This window comes from Triturus cristatus, chromosome 11 (genome assembly GCF_964204655.1).
Source record: "Triturus cristatus chromosome 11, aTriCri1.1, whole genome shotgun sequence".
Taxonomy (NCBI): domain Eukaryota; kingdom Metazoa; phylum Chordata; class Amphibia; order Caudata; family Salamandridae; genus Triturus; species Triturus cristatus.
Window position 1 is genome coordinate 1,108,297,519 of NC_140594.1, and position 16,515 is coordinate 1,108,314,033.

The 16,515-nt window shown below is 48.2% G+C and overlaps 1 protein-coding gene across 12 annotated transcripts in view; it reads right to left on the reverse strand.

The window, feature by feature from the left end:
- Nucleotides 1–16,515, reverse strand: part of LOC146786091 (eukaryotic translation initiation factor 4 gamma 1-like) — a 1,219,153-nt gene that overhangs the window by 896,338 nt on the left and 306,300 nt on the right. The window lies entirely within an intron of this gene.

The window sequence follows — 16,515 nt, forward strand, 5'->3', positions numbered from 1 at the left end:
ATACAATCGCTGGGTCCAGAGCACAGACACAGCATTTTCAATGTGTGCTTCCATAAGAAGGCATTCAGAGGCTGAAGATCCAGAATGGGCCTGACCACGGAGTCCTTTGGCACAAGGAAGTAGTGGGAGTAACACCACTCACGTTCTGCTGAGTCTGGCACACACTGAATGCCCCCCTGAACTAGGAGCAAATCTACCCACTACAAAAGAATGGCACGGTCCTACAAAATGTGAGCTGGGATGCATGCAGCAGATGAAATGTAAGGTAGGGCATATCCCCTATGAATGATCTGTAAAGGCGTTCGGCTGTAGAGGAAAAAAATAAATTGTGTCTTACCAACTGAGTGTTGCTACGCAAGGGGAATTAAGAGCAGCTTAGAGGCCAATGTGGCAAGGGAAAAGGTAGAGGATTGAGGTTTCAGTTGGAGAGCCAACTTTGGCTACCAAGATCCCTCTTAGGAGGTGCTAAAGTTTGCTTTACTGGCTGTGAGGGCTGCTGCAGACCATATGCCTGGCCCTTTGAATAACCTCGAATGCTCCTGTATTGCTGGTGAAATTCACAGGCCAGTGAAAGCAACCGTATGTACGGAGCGATAACGGGGATATCCTTAAATCCATCTACCACTGTCAACCTCCTCGAAAAGCTAGAGTAAACAAAGGCCATGTCCATCAGGGATGCCTGAGTATCTCCCAGAAAATCCAGCTGCATCCATTCAGCTAAGCCACCTGAGGACTAGGCTAGTGCCTACCGTGCTACCCAGTGTGATGTCAAAGACAGCATATAAAACATTTTGCCACATCCTGCGTATCCTGGATGGTCTGGGCAAAGGTTACCTGAATTACTCTGCAACAGCCTGAAAGATTTAATTGGCCTCGTCTTATAGCACGTGTCTGGCGGCCCAAAAGACAGAACACATTCAAAGACTGTTAGGCTAGGCAAGCTGAAGTAAATGATTTCTTTCCGAATGAGTCTTTGAATCCTGGCCTGGAGGCGCAGAAGGGAAAGCATTTGGATTAACTTAACTTCTAGATGCTTGCAGAAGCATAGATGTATCCAACCTCCTAGCACTCTAGATCAAAAGAGTTACATTAGTGTTAAGTTGAAATATTTTGGCAACCTGGTCATTCATTGTTTTGGGGAATGTTTTGGAACCCTCGGACTTCGTTGGAATTGGAAACGACAAAGGGCCTCAACCCTAAAATGGTACAGACATGGAAGAGGTTGGGGATTGTATTATAGAGTGGGTCGTTGCACCTCACCAATGTCAGCACCAACAGTTGTGGGGTGGGCCTATGTCAGCTCCAGGTTGGACATTTGGATCAGATCAGTCATGGGTGCCAGCTGAGATAATCAGCACCAGGTAGGGGCCCACAGTCCAAAGAAAGCTGGGCTGGTGTCTCCATGTGGCTCCAAGACACTCCAGAGGGAGCAGTGAGCGTCTTGGCCTCTTTGAAGACCTTTATCTGCTGCAAAGTAGACGATGGCCTTGGAAATTCAGAGCATGCAGGGACCAACCTAGAAATAGAGTCCTACTTGGTCTTTTCGCGCTTCAGATGCACTCTGGACTTTGACTTAACTGAAAACTTGCTGTGGAAGAAATACTTGGCACAAGAGCTAGAGAAGGAGCAATCCCTCAACTTGGAGGTGGTCCACAGCTTCTTGGGCTCTATGTAAGAAAGTGGCTCTGTATATACTGTTCCCAAATAGGTACAGGATGTACAGAGTCCACAGTCCCCAGAGGTTTGGCTGAGGTTAAAGTTAAATATAACCTAACTCTCTAAAGTGGTAGCTTGGTCGAGCAGTAAGGCAGTATCAGAGGACAGTGTACAGCATTTGTTGTAAACACTCAGTCAGCAAATGGTCGCACACACTCAATAACTGAACTCTAGGCCAATTGTTGTGTATAAAAATATATAGTAGTTTTATTTTAGAACCAACAAAAGGTATCAAAATACTTTCTCAGAATAAAATGCTGTAGTTGTATACTTTCAATAAGCAATAGACTTTTAGATGCAATAGTTACAGTTGTTGCAATGGGCAACACAATTCAGACAATTATAACATTGAGCTCAATGGGAGTTTAAGTAAATGCAATTTCAGTTACTTTGCGTATGATTTTCTTACTCAGGGTTGGATCCTAGATTCAGCCCTGGTGCATTTCCTGTAAACAGTTGAAAGAAATCGTTCGTTACACAGGCGATTTTTAAGGAATATTGGTTTTAAAAATCGACACTTTGAAGAATTTCTGGCAAAAACCAGGCAATGTTATCCTATGGAGGAAAATCAAGTTATCGGTAAGAACATTTCTAATTACTTTTCAGGGTCAGTGTTGGGCACCAAGATCCAGCACTAGGATCTCCCCTGAAAACAGGCGAGTAATTTAGTTTGTGGTTCGTCTGATTTTTAGTGAATATTTTAAAGTTTCAAAACTCGACACTTCGCAGAATTTCCAAGTGAAACCAGTCAATGTTACCCTATGGAAGAAAAGTGAGTTATTGGTTTTCAGGTAAGTACTCGACTGGCAGAGTTAAGGTTCTGGGCATAGACTCAGGGGTCTCCCAGGGTCACGTAGGTACAGTTGTTACACCCTCAATGGCACAGGGGCAGGCAGGCTCAGAGAGAGTTAGGCCCAATGTTAACCTATGACGGGCAGGGGGCCTTTGACTGGTGGCTGCTAGCAGGCAGGCCACGCGGCTGTGGGAGCTGGTTACTTACACAGGCCAAGTGAGGAAGTAGAATAGGATAGATGTTGCACTCCCAGGGGCACTCCGGCGGCTGGGTGCAGAGTGCTTTTGAGCCGTCGGGCGCTCAATTGATTTCAACGGAGAAGCTACAAGACAGACAAAGGCTGCAAGCTCAGGGACGAAGATTCTTCAGGTGCGACCACCACTTCGAGAGGTGAGTTGGGAAGCTGTAGGATAGGTAGGCACCCAGTAGTTGGGCACAGGGGGCTGCAGGGTGCCGGAGTGCCTTTTTGGCATCGGGAAATCTTAGCCTCTGCTGGTCGCGGTTGGAGGGGTCCCTGGTTTTGAGGCTGCAGGTGTCAGGAGCATAGTGGTGGTCACAGTAGCCGGGGGGACGTCCTCGGGGTCTTTGTCCACTCCGGCACAGGCCAGGCTTGGCGGGTGCAGAGTGTGCAGGAGTCGCGGTTCCTGGCTGGCACCAGGGGTTTGTTACTTGTTTTGAGCAGAACTACTGCTCGTGGGAGTCCTAATCTTTTAGAGTCACAAGGCAGTCAGGTCCTCCGGGGTTTGAGGTTGCTGGCCACAGGAGATGCCGGGGTTTAGCAGGAGCAGGTTTGAGGGTCGACAGGCCTGTAGGGCTGGGGCCAAGCCAGTTGGTGTCTTCCTCTTGTTATCAGCTGCACGACAGGTCATCTTTCTTGTTCTAGCTTGTTTTGGATTCGGGATCTGAGGAAGGAAGGTTCAGGGTGCCCCTAAAAATAGTAAATTTAGGGGTGTTACAGGTAGGTAAAGGGCAGGGACCAATGGGTCCCTTCCTTGGCGTGGGTACACCCCCTATCCTGCCACTCCTGTGGGAGGGGGGCAGTAGCCTAGTCCTGATTGGGCAGGGCTCCCAATCTTCAAGATGGCAAGAGCACAGAGATGTGCTTCACCTCACCTCCCCCACCTGAGGGGTGGGGTTGGCAGAGGCTGGCACACCCCCTTTCCTCACTTGGGCCTTCCCGCCAGTCTTCCCGCCAGAGTGGGGGCTGGAACCGGTGGGGATCAGTTGCTCAGTACAGCAAGTGGTCTGAGGAGGCTCACAAAGGTGGCATGCCTTTGAAGCTTCCCCCTGCCCATCCTGGGGGAGGAGACCTAGCACCTCGCCAAGGACGTGCATTATTGCATGCCCAGAAGAGCGGATGGCACTCTACCCAGAGGTCCGGCAACATGACTGCTGGGTGGCAGCCTAGGCAGCCTCTCAGATAGGACGTGGATTGTAATTTAGGTTCAGGGGGCAACTCTAAGTTGCCCTCTGTCTTGCATCTTACATTAAATCCCACACTGGCAGTGTGTGTTCAATGAGCCGAGAAGTTGGATACCAAATTTCTGTCTTCACTGTTTCTATCATGGTGCTGTGGAGTTCGTGTTGACGACCTCCCAGCACCATATACTCTTAATGGCAGCACTGCACTTACAGTGCCAAGGAATGGAACTGGGTACTGGAGGGGTACAGGGCTCATGCACCTGTACCCTCACCACTGGAATAGTGCACCCAGCTAGAGGGGTGACTGAGGTATGCCAGGGAAGTGTGTTTGTGGGCATGGCACACAGGGATGTGTGCCATGTCGACTGTTTTGTTCTGCACGAAGACACTCAGCCTGCAAAGGCAGTGTGTGTGCGTCAGGGTACAGGGCCTCTAAGGGTGGCACAAGTGCTGCAGCCCTTAGGGGCCTTCTCTGGTCACAGTGCCCTGGGTACCTATGGTACCATTTACCGGGGGCTGACAACTGATTGGCAGGAGCCCAGGGCACAGTCAAAGTACATCAGCAATTCAGCAAAAAGTGGGGGCATACCATGCAAGAAAGATGGCACTTTCTCACTCTATGTACATTATATCAAGCGCTCAGACTACCTTCAGGTGCATAAGGGAACACTTGTTTAACAAAACTTCATATAGGGACAGAGCCCAGGTACTAACGTTATGTCCTTTGGGTTCGTGTCCAACATCAGCTTGAATCCTGGAATTTGGGGGGGGGGGGGCGGGGGGGGGGGGACGGCGGACTCTTCCTGTCACACTGTCCAACATTCGGAATTATCAAGAGGCAGACAACATTGGGAGTAGAACTCTGAGCCAGCTTCAAAAGAGGAAGTAATGAAGGAACGAAAGTCACAGTACAGAGGGTGGCTCCTATGTGTGGCACTGCTCTATCACTTAAGATGGTGAAAAAGTCAGCACTAAATTTGCCGACATGCAAGAGTAGCAGCACTTGGGTATATTCTAAAGGAGAGGAATCTTAGAGTTAGATGTAGCCATCAGAAAACCACACTGAAATAGTGTACTCACATCCCTCTAATCTTTGCAACTGTTGGACAAGGACCGATATACTATTAGGATCTACTGTAATCTCCCAAGCTATAACCCTATCTTTCAGTACAATAACAAAAAATGGTGGCTGTTGGAAAACTACAAGCATATGTTAACTACTAAATCACGTTTTCAAAGCAATTGATATCCTGCCAACCCCACCTTTACATTTCTCAAATGATCACTAGATCCATATCATGGAATACAATCATAGGTCCACAAGCCAATACTCAGAAGTCCCGCACAGCTTCAATGTCTGGTTCATTCCATCTACTTTGATCATACTAGCGAAAGTCCTTTGATAAATGTTCGCTCTCGTCTCAGTCTCCATTTCAAAAACTGCCTTTCAAGACTTACCAGTTGAAAAAGCAGCATCAACCCTTACTGGCAATATCTTAGCTATTATTTCCCACATTAATCCCATACGTTCCTCTTAACGTATGCATTTTTTCCTTTGGCCATTATGTGCTCTTATCAAACTGCCAGCCTTTATGTTTAGGAACCAAACAGCAACCCCTCTTACATACATGGTTCTGATAATATGCAAGTCATTTGTTGACATTTGACTTTTGCTTTCAGTAAATAAAATAGCAACAGTACTCATGGAGTAGGCATTGAAGAACCACTTTAAGGGCCCAGTGAAGTAACTTGACAGACCCCATTAGCCTCTGGCATAGAGACATTTAAACGAATAAGCAAGAAAATGGCTCCCTGGAGAACACACTCATACCAGTCTATCGCTTTCCACTAACTCAGTCATCTTCCGAGACAAAAGTAACAATACAAATACAGAGACATTTAAACAAGAAAGCCATTTTTCTCCAAAACGTTAGCCTATCATGTGACTTGACATAGTATTGTTAAAGATCACATACCACCGTGGTTGTCATTATAAAGTAAGATCTACACACTGTGCATAGATCGCCATCTAGTGTTGGGCCCGGATGTTTGCAGGTGACTCCTCCTTTTGATCGTATAGCGCATGGGCTTCGGCTCCATCATCACATTGTTTTTCGCCAGCAGGGAAATGGAGCGTAGTAAACAGTAAAGATGCCCATGTGTGTTGTATCTAAATAAGATAAGCTGGAACAGATACAGGTAGCCGGGGAGGCGGGTGGGCGTGTGTAGATCTGCAGCTCTACATGCCAAGAACAGATGCAGATGCATACTGGTAAGTAGCATTTGCCGTTCGAGGCATATGAGCTGCAGATTACACACTGCATAGATTATATAGCAGTACCCATCCTTAGCTGCGACCCCCAGTATCTGTTGCAGTGGTTTGAAACCATGTTTTGAGTACAGCCTGGCCCACACTAGCTTGTTGCTTAGTTTGCACATCTACACAATAGTGTTTAGTGAAAGTGTGCGGTGGTGACCATGTAGCTGCTTTGCAGATATCATCTAAGGGGATGTTCCCTAAGAATGCCATGGAAGCCCCTATCTTGCGTGTAGAGTGGGCTTTAGGGGGAACAGATAGCGTTTGTTTCGCCTTGTGGTAGCAAATTTGAATGCATTTGACATTCCACCTAGCTATCCCAGATTGGAGATGGGGTTGCCTTTATGTGGTGGTGAGAAGGAAACGAACAATTGATTGGTTTTACGAAGAGGTTGTGTTCTCTCGATGTAGTAGAGTAAGGCTCGTTTGACATCTAGTGTGTGGAGAGCTCTTTCTGCAACTATCTGTGGTTGAGAGAAGAATATGGGTAGTTCCACAGATTGGTGTAGGTGGAAGGGAGAAATTACTTTAGGGAGGAATTTTGGATTAGTACGGAGAACAACCGTATTATGGTGCATTTGCAGAAAAGGTTCTTGAATGGTAAGTGCTTTTATTTCACTGACCCTTCTGAGGGAAGTGATGGCTACAAGAAAAGCAGTTTTCCATGTTAGGAATAGAAGTTCACATTTGTGGAGAGGTTCAAAGGGAGGCCCCATTAGTCTGGTGAGAACGATGTTTAGGTTCCACACAGGTGAGGGTAGCACTCTGGGGGGGGAATGATTCTTTTGAGGCCTTCCATGAAGGCTTTTATGGCAGGTACTTTAAAGAGTGATAGGTGCTGCCTGTTTTATAGGTAGGCTGCTATGGCTGCAAGGTGCAGTCAAATAGAGGTGTAGGCTAGATTGAATCTCTAAGTGTAGTAAATAGCATATGATGTGTTGAATGGACACATCTAGAGGATTGAAGTTACTGCTGTGACAATACACTACAAATAGTTTCCACTTGGCTGCGTAGCAAGCTCTAGTGGTAGGTCGTCTAGCTTCTCTAATGACGTTCATACAGTCTGGGGGGAGATTTAGATAACTGAATTCTAGGATTTCAGGAGCCAGATCGCAAGGTTGAGCTGAGCTGGGTCCGGGTGCCTGATCTCTCCATGGTCCTGGGTTAAGAGGTGTGGAGAGCGGTGTAACTTTTGGTGCGGTACTACGGATAGTTCCAGCAGTGTGGTGTACCACGGTTGTCTGGCCCAAGTCGGAGCTACTAGGATTAGTGTGAGGGAATGCTGTTGTAGTTTGCGCACAACTAATGGAATGAGTGGGAGAGGCGGAAAAGCGTACGCTAATCTGCCTGACCAGTTCATCCATATCGCATTGCCTTTGGACAATGGGTGTGGATACCTGGCGGCAAAGCTTGGGCATTTGGCTTTTGTGGGTGGCGAAGAGGTCTATCTGTGGATGCCCCCACATTTGAAAGTACGGGTGAAGAACTTGGAGTTCCCCACTCGTGGATCTGTTGAGTTTGTCTGCTCAGGAGATCGGCTATAGTGTTGGACTCCTGGGACATGTTGGGCTAGGAGAAATATTTTTCGGGGTATGGCCCATCTCCATATGCTCTGTGCTAGCCGAGAGAGCTGTGGTGTGTGCCTCCTTGTTTTTGTATATAGTACATGGCTGTCATGTCTGTGCGGACTAGGACTGCCTTGCCTGAGATTTGTGTTTGAAAAGATTTTAGAACTAAAAATATGGCTAATCACTCCAGATGGTTGATGTGGAGTAACTTTTGTTGGTGTCCACCTGCCCTGCATGGTGTGATGTAGGTGAGCTCCCCAGCAGGAGAGCGATGCGTCCACTGTTAGTACTATCTGAGGAACCGGGTCCAGGAACGGTCGCCCTTTGGAAAAGTTTTTGGCGGTCCACCACTGCAGAGAGCGATGGATACGACCGTCAACCAACACCAGATCTGTCAATTGACCCTGGGCCTGGTTCCATTGGCATGCTAAGCCCTCTTGGAGAGGAGGCATCTGGAGTCTTGCATATTCATAGTACCTCACGCAAGAGGCCATCATCCCTATCAGTTGCATGAACACTCGAGCTGGAAGAGTGTTGTGGCTGAAATTGAGCGCATAGACCCTGAATGCTTGTTATCCTGGCGGGACTGGGGTAGGCTAGCGCCCAAGGTGTCTATAGTGGCACCGAGGTATTGTTTTACGTGGGACGGTTGCAGATAGGAACTTAGCGTGGCTTACTGTGAAGCCCAGTACGTGAAGTAGCTGGATCGTGGAGTGTGTGTGTTGTACACACTAGTTGTATGAGCTGGCTTTTATTAGCCAGTCGTCTAGGTATGGAAAGACATGGATGTGTTGTCTCCGCAGGTGTGCAGCCACTACTGCTAGGCACTTGGTAAATACCCTTGGTGCTGTGGTGACTCCGAATGGGAGCACTTTGCACTGATAGTGTTGGCTGTCCACCACAAACCTGAGGAACTTCCTGTGAGTGTTGTGAACAGGAATGTGGTAATAGGCTTCTGAGGTCTAAAGTGGCCAGGAAATCGTTTTGGGAGACCAGGGGAAGTACCTGCTGGAGTGTGACCATGTGAAAGTGGTCTGAGTGGATATATTGGTTCAGAGGCCTGAGGTCTAGGATGGGCCATAATGTGTCGTCCCTTTTTGGTATGAAAAAATACAGGGAGTAAAACCCTATATTTTGTTGGTTGATAGGAACTAGTTCTATTGCCCGCTTTTGTAGGAGGGAGATTACCTCCCGCTTTAGTAGTGTTAAATGTTCTTGTGACATTGGGCGTTGTTTGGGTGGAATGTTTGGGGGGGGTAAATGTTAGTTCGAGGTAGTAGCCTGACCGAATTATTTGCGTTACCCATTTGTCTGAGGTGATGGTAGTCTAGACAGGAAGGAAATTGTAGAGTCTACCCCCGACCGGACTGGGATGATCTACGGGGAGTGGAGGGAAGTCACTGGGTAGGGGTGGAGGCAGAGCTTGAGGTGTTTGTCTTGCCTCTGCCTTTATTATGGTTTCCTCTGTAGCCCCCTCTTTGGTAACCCCTTGTAAAGGTGGATTGGGTAGGGGCTTTATAGGAAATGGAAGCTGTGTCAGAGGAGTAGCCTCTGGATGTGCTTCGAAAGGAAGAGCAGCGAAAAGAGCGCCTGGGAGGGTGCGATTGTAAGGCTCCCATAGATTGCCGTATCAGTCTCTTCATTTTTTCCAGGGCCTCATCTACTTTTGGGCCGAACAGATGTTCCTGGTCAAAAGGGTGATTCGGGATGGAAGCTTGCACCTCTGGTTTGAAACCTGAAATCCTTAGCCAGGCATGGCAACGGAGGAGGACGCTGGTGTTAATTGCTCTAGAGGCTGTGTCAGCTGCATCTAGGGCACAGCGGATGGAGATATTGGTGATGGTTTTTCCCTCTTGAATTAACTCATTGGCTCTATTTTATTGGTCAGAGAGGTGTTGCATTATGGCTTCTAATTCATCATAATGTGCCCTGTCCTATCTTGCCAGAAGCGCTTGTGTATTTGCGATGCGCCATATGTTGGCAGCCTGGGATGCAGTGCGCTTGTCCGATGTGTCCAGGAGTTTTGACTCTATCAGGTGGTGGCGCATCGCCTGATGCTTGGGAGTTTGCTAGCTTTCATGCTGTAGACACTACTAGGGAGTCTAGTGGTGCTGGCCCTTTGATGTAGGCGGGATCTGTAGGGGCGGCCTTATATTTTTGTTCTATGCGAGGGTTGATGACCCTGGCTCTGACTGGATCTTTAAAGACCTCCGGTGCGTGCTTGATAACTCCTTTGAGCATGGGCAGGATGGAGGTGGCCCTGTGTGTGGTGTCGAAAGTATCAAGGAGGAAGTCCTCCTCCACGGGGTCGGTATGGAGATCCACACCATGGTAGTGTGCAGCCCTCTGGAGTAGGTGGTTGAACCCCAATGAGTCTTCTGGTGGGGATGGTCTCGAAGGGTAGAGATCATCCTGCGGGATGTTAGGAATGTCAGGAATGTTATAGTCGTCCCATGGGTCTGGGGAGCCTGTAGGTTGGTCATGGGGCTTGTCCCCTATGTCATCATAGACATCATGGTCATCACATGGAGAGGGTGTTGGGGAATTATGGGGGGGGGCGGGGAGGCGAAGGGGTGGAGGAGGGGGCGAAGGTAATCTCAAAGGGAAGGTAGCAAAGTCTCTCCTCTTTGGAGGTGGAGCTGAGGCAGGGTTGTCCAGCTGTTCCTTCTTGATGATGATCATCAAATGTCCAGTCTTAGGATCCCTGACCAGTGTTTTTTGCAATGGATCAGGCTTAAAAAGTTCTTCAGAGTGGCGTGTCAGTCGGCGCTGAAGGCACCGGGGCCAGAGATTTTTTGGTTTTAGAGTCTGCACGAGTCCGCTGTTTTGAACTATGCGGTTTTGAAAGGGCTGGTTGGTTACTCGGCTCCGAGATGGTTTTCGGCTTCGAGATATGGGTGTCGGTGGCCTTGTGTTTTTTTGCTCGGTTCCGGGGACGGTACCGAGAAGCCGGTGCTGGTTTTCGGCGCGGAGTGCTTCGGTATGGAGCTCGGTGCCGAGGAGGAGGCCATTTTCTTTTTCAGCGTCGGTGCGGAGTGTTTCTCGGCACAGACGGTGGGTTGGCTCGAGCCCGAGCCGCCGGATGGCTTAATAGGCCTCTTTACCGGCCCCGAAGGTGCGGTGTGGGAAGCAGTGTCCTTGGTCGTGCCTAGGCCCGAAGGCGTGACCAAAGCCTTTTTGGATGCCACGGAGGGTGGGGGTGGATTTCGGTACTCACGACCCTCTGTGCCAGAGTGATATCCTCCACATCTGAATCGCCGGCTTCGGAGGCACTGACGAGGCCCTCTGTGTTGTCCTTCTGGAGCGTCGACGCCTTCTCCGAAGAGGTCGTCTGGGATCGCCGTCGACGTGTGTGCCATAGTTCGTGTCCTTCGGTCTCGAATCGTTTTCTTGGACCGGAAGGATTTGCACGCCGGACAGTCTCGAGCCTCGTGTTCAGGGGAGAGGCAGAGGTTGCATATCTCGTGGAGATCGGTGTGGGGGAATTTGGACCCACATCGAGGGCACTTCTTGAATAGAGTTCGAAGGTCTTGATCGATGAGAGCCGTGTCGAGCATGGAGATCGCCATTGAAAACAATACCGCGAAAAGGGGGGAGGATTGCGCGTCGATTGGAGAACTGGAAACTGTTCGGAACCAGAGCGCGAAGATCACATGCGACCCTGATGGTGGAATAAAACAATCTGAGGATGGAGCTGAAGCCCATGCGCAATACGATCCAAAGGAGGAGTCGCATACCTTGTGACTTCCAAAGACTTCCGAGGAAAAACTGCAAACATCAAGGCCCAACACCAGATGGCGATCTATGCACAGTGTGTAATCTGCAGCTCATATGCCTCGAACATTAGCATTTTCTCCCCTGGCGTCACACAAGCAGTGCAGACTTGGTAACCATCTAGATCCTGGGCCTGCCTGGTGGAATTAACCTCATGGGGATCCACTGGTCTCTTTGCAGCAGAGATATGGCATCCTGAAGTAAGCATTCTGAACCAAAAAAAAAAACACGAGCCACCAAAGTGCTATGAAATTAGCAGGTGACAGCTAACAGGTTGGAAAAAGATCAGCATTCCAACACGCAATATACTTTATGGAGAGTGTCAGAGTGCAGGGAGTGTTCTGCTGTCAGATACTGAAACAGTTGTGGGGCTCTACTATAGGAAGATTCACTCGCGGATCATCTTAGTTCATAATGCAAGCAGGACATAGTGTAGAGCAGTGCATTGTGGGAGAAGAAACGGAACAGCAGTTCAACCGAGCAAGGGTTTATGTGGACAGACCAAAAATCACCCAAATCTTTGTGGAAACTTTGAAGAATGGAGCTAAGGACAAAGTGAAGAATCTTGACCACTCGCTGTTTATGTGCTAGAAAAGTAGTATCTTGGATACAGTAAGCAGACTTTCAAGAGTTACAGAAGCAGAATATAACTTGAAAATGATCTGAAACCCCTGCCCATACGGAGAAAATTCATGAATAATCTTAATCTAGACATTAAGAAACTGCCCCCCCACCCTTCCAACTCAGACAACTAGTGCTAGTTGACAATTTGCACATAGTGCTGCACTCCAAGATGCAAGAGAGCAAAGAGGAGATTTCAAACACAAAATAGGAAAAGATAATTCAGTGCATTTGTTTCCCCCTCTGGTGCTCAAACTGCCTCCAAAAATAATCTAAGCTTTCAGCACCAGAACAGTAAATCAGACAGGATGGGAAGTATCAAACTTCTACTGAGCTAAAAATGAAGGAAGAAAGGTTACTTACCTTCTGCAACAGTATTTCTGGTGGATACTATATCTCCTGTCAATTCTTCGCCTCAGAAATATCATCTAGGCGAGACTGGATCTGGAAATGTTCAACCCAGCTTGAAGTCTCCAACATTGCCAGGTGGCACAGTGCGGCATAAGCAGACCACGATGAGGTGACAGACGCATAAGAGTCAATTGGCATTGTCATTTCTAATGCTTTTTCCACAATTCGAAGTGTGCAGAACTAAACAGATCTAACCGCGACATTAGCAGCAGATGACACCTTTGGATATTGTGGTATCTCATCACAAATGCCACAAGCTCCTCGGGGAAAGCAGGAGAGGGCTAAGGAATCTGCTGGAAGATACACAATCCACCAGGAATATAAACGAAGGAAAGTAATTTTATCTTCTTATGGAAGATTAAATGCTGTACAATTCAAGGCACTATGTATGGCACACCGTGCAAAATACAGATCTGGTCCATAGATTCTTACTCTCCTTACAAGGCACACAGATCTTCGGTCTGCCAAGCTAGGTATTCTCACCGTTAAGAGGGCTTGAAGTGGCAGCAGTTCCTTTGCCTACCTGGCTCCCAAGTTGTGAACTCTGCCTGTCAGTCTGGGACTGGATGACAACCAGTCTAGTTTTAGAAAGCAACTGAAAACACTTATTTATGGGGGAATGGTCTCCAGCAGGGATGGCTAGCACGGGGAAGCACAATTCAGGTAGCAATGCACGTAATAAGTGTTGCTAATAATGGACACTTTTCCCGCGCATGTTCTTCATTTTATAATGGAGTACCAAGGCAATGCCCTGCAAGAGGGGAATTTGGGAGTAATTAACTCAGAGTCATGCCACTGAGTTCTGGCAAAGTAATGGTTGCAGAGCTCGAACTGAGGCAACCTGCCAGAAAATGGTCAGCCACTATGGTCTTGGTGGGAGATGCAGAAGCTGATGTGGCCCTGGTTAAGAGAGCACAAATATCCAGAGATTTCACTTGGGTAAAGTAAATGAAGAAACCAATGAAAAAAGTAACCAAACACTAGGTAGTGCGTGTGGTTCTCGCTTTGCCCCTTTTTGGCATCAGTGTATGCAACAGAGCTTACGACACATCATGTACAGTCATTTGTGGTCAGTATAAAACACTGCATGCTATGGGTTAGTTTATGTAAATGCACCCATCCATCTCCTCACTGCTTTCTCAAGCACTATTACAAGACCCTTATCCACCATCTGGAGTGTAGCAAAAGAATGTATGAACTTGGCCCGTGTCTGCACCAGCACTGGAATCTTGAGTCAAATATGAGCTACACTTTAAGGAAAAGCAGTCATACAAGTCATGCAGAGCACCACAACTATGATGGTCAAATTCAACATGAGAGGTGGGGAGACCTCTGAAAGAAAAGATTGTAAAACCCAAGTGAGGCAAAAAGGTTAGTGTGCTGAAGATGTATCATGCCCAAATCAGGGAACTCTGCTACCTTAACCTGGCCTTAACATCCAGTCTTCCAAGAACGGAAATTCATGGATTCCTTCCCTTCTTAGTTAACCCATCACTACCCCTGCCACCTTGGTGAATTAATGAAGCCATCAGACCAAACGGTAGACTCACAGTACATCTGTAAAGGTAGAATTAGCAGATGAAGGTCAAAGGGCACCAGCCAATCCTATTGAATGAAAAGATTCAAGACCCGAAGATGCAGTAAGTCGCTTTAAGGTCTCCGCCTCCATGGCGCCTTTGTTCAACAGGACAAGAACTTCAGCCTCCAAGATAGAGAGCAAAGAGAAACATCTGGTGTAAGAACGGTGGTCCGGAGAAGACACAAAGGATGTGTTGTAGCACTTGAGGATAAGTGGGTCACTAAGAAGTCTCCTGTGACAGTCTGGTGGAGAGATGGGAGACCTTGCTCCAACAGAAAATGGATGCTAAATGGAGGCAGAATTGTTTTTTTTGCCTAGAAAGGATGGCTGTAACTATTGAAGTGCTTGAAGTAGCTATGCAGTTTAATGACAGAACTGTTCTGCTCCGGAGTAGCCACAACATTTTCAGCACTCCTGGATGAACTGCTTTCCAGTATAGGCCAGGCCCATCGACTGCATAACTGTTTTGAACCACGCCAGCGAGGAGTCTGCTTTTACTCCAAAGAGCCATTCATCATTAAAGTGCATGCCCATTAGGGGTGGTTGGACACCACCTAAAAAGTCTATGGAGCGTATGCAAGAATGACTGTGCAGGATAACAGCTTAGACCATGGATCCAGCGAATGTGTCAGAACAAGTTACTTACCTTCGGTAACTATATATCTGTAAGAAACGTTATATTCCTTACCTTAGAATATCCCCAGGTGTCATGCTGGATCCGGAAAGATTTTGTCAGCAATACCCTTGCGCGTCGCTAGGCGTCGTCTGCGGCTCGGCGTCCGTCATCACCGGGATGACGCGGTACTGAGACCCCGCCATTGCGCGCTGACCTCAGTTCTTGTACATAGCTTTCCGCGCAAGGAACGCAGAGCCGTGCAAGAGACCGACATTGGTGCCAAAAATCTAGGGCCCTGAAAGGGGTGACCTCAACCCTAGATATCGGTTCGCAGAACTGGGAGGATGGGTGGGGCGGTGAGGAATCTAACGTTTCTTACAAATATATCGTTACCACAGGTAAATAACTTTTTCATCTGAAAAACACGTTAGTTAGATTCCTCACCTTAGAATAGATAACCCAGCAATACCAACCCCGGTGTTGGGGCTGCAAACCAAGATCAAAAACAAAGTCCTGGAGAACAGAACGGCCAAAGAAGCAGTCTCTCCGTACTTGGCTGTGCAGGCAATAATGTTTGGCAAATGTGTGCAGCGAGGCCCACGTTGCTGCCTGACAAATGTCCTGCAAGGGGACTCCCGGGCCCAGGGCAGTGGTAGCCGCTGTGGCCCGAGTAGAATGGGCCCTCAGCCCTACAGGAGGTTCCTTTTTAGCTAAGCAATAACAGGCATTAATACACAAAACGACCCACCGAGAGATGGTTCACTTGTGCACCGCCAGCCCCTTCTTAGCGCCCACGTAGCCAACAAAGAGTTGGTCGTCCACCCAGAACTGTTTGGTGCGGTCCAGATAAAAGGACAGCGCCCGTTTTGGGTCCACACGGTGGAGCCTCTTCATCTTTCGAGGGATGCGGAAAGGTAGGCAGTGCAACAGACTGGCCGATGTGAATGACAGTTATCACCTTAGGGAGAAAGGAAGGACGAGTCCTGAGAACAACTTTGTCCGGATGGACAGAAAGGAAAGGAGGCTTAGAAGAGAGCCAGCTCACTCACCAGTCTAGCAGAGGTGATGGCAACCAGGAAAGCAGTCTTAGGAGTCAGAAGACGAAGGGGACAATTATGAAGTGGCTCATAGGGAGCGCACATAGGATAGGTCAGTGCTAGATTTAAATCCCACTGAGGCATTACGAAAGGGTCAGGAGGAAACATGTGAGTAATGCCCTTAAAGAATTGAGAAACAATTGCCACTGGAATCAAGCTATCCTGGCTGAAGAGGGGTGAAACCCCGAAACCGGTCCTAGGATGCTTGTTTCCAGACCAGGGAGGATCTGGCTTGGCAGTTCAGGCTGGACTGTTCCCATGAGGCACAGGGTCAAGACTGATTTGCATATGGCTGGGTTCAAACTGGAATGGCATGGTGAGCAAGAAAACAATGGATTTAGGCCCAGAAAAGCGTCCGAGCGAGTGCCGCCTTGGAAACTCAAACGCGCAGAACTGCTGACATTGCACGTTCTCTTCGGTGGCGATTAGATCTAACCAATGCTCTCCCCACTGCCGAAAGAGGCCTTGCGCCGCGTCAGAGTTCAGGCGCCATTCGTGATCCATCATGCACTGGCAGCTGAGTTCGTCCGCCCTGGCGTTCAGAGAGCCCGCCAGGTGTTGAACCACCAGGGTGATGCCCTGATGTTCCAACCATGTCCAG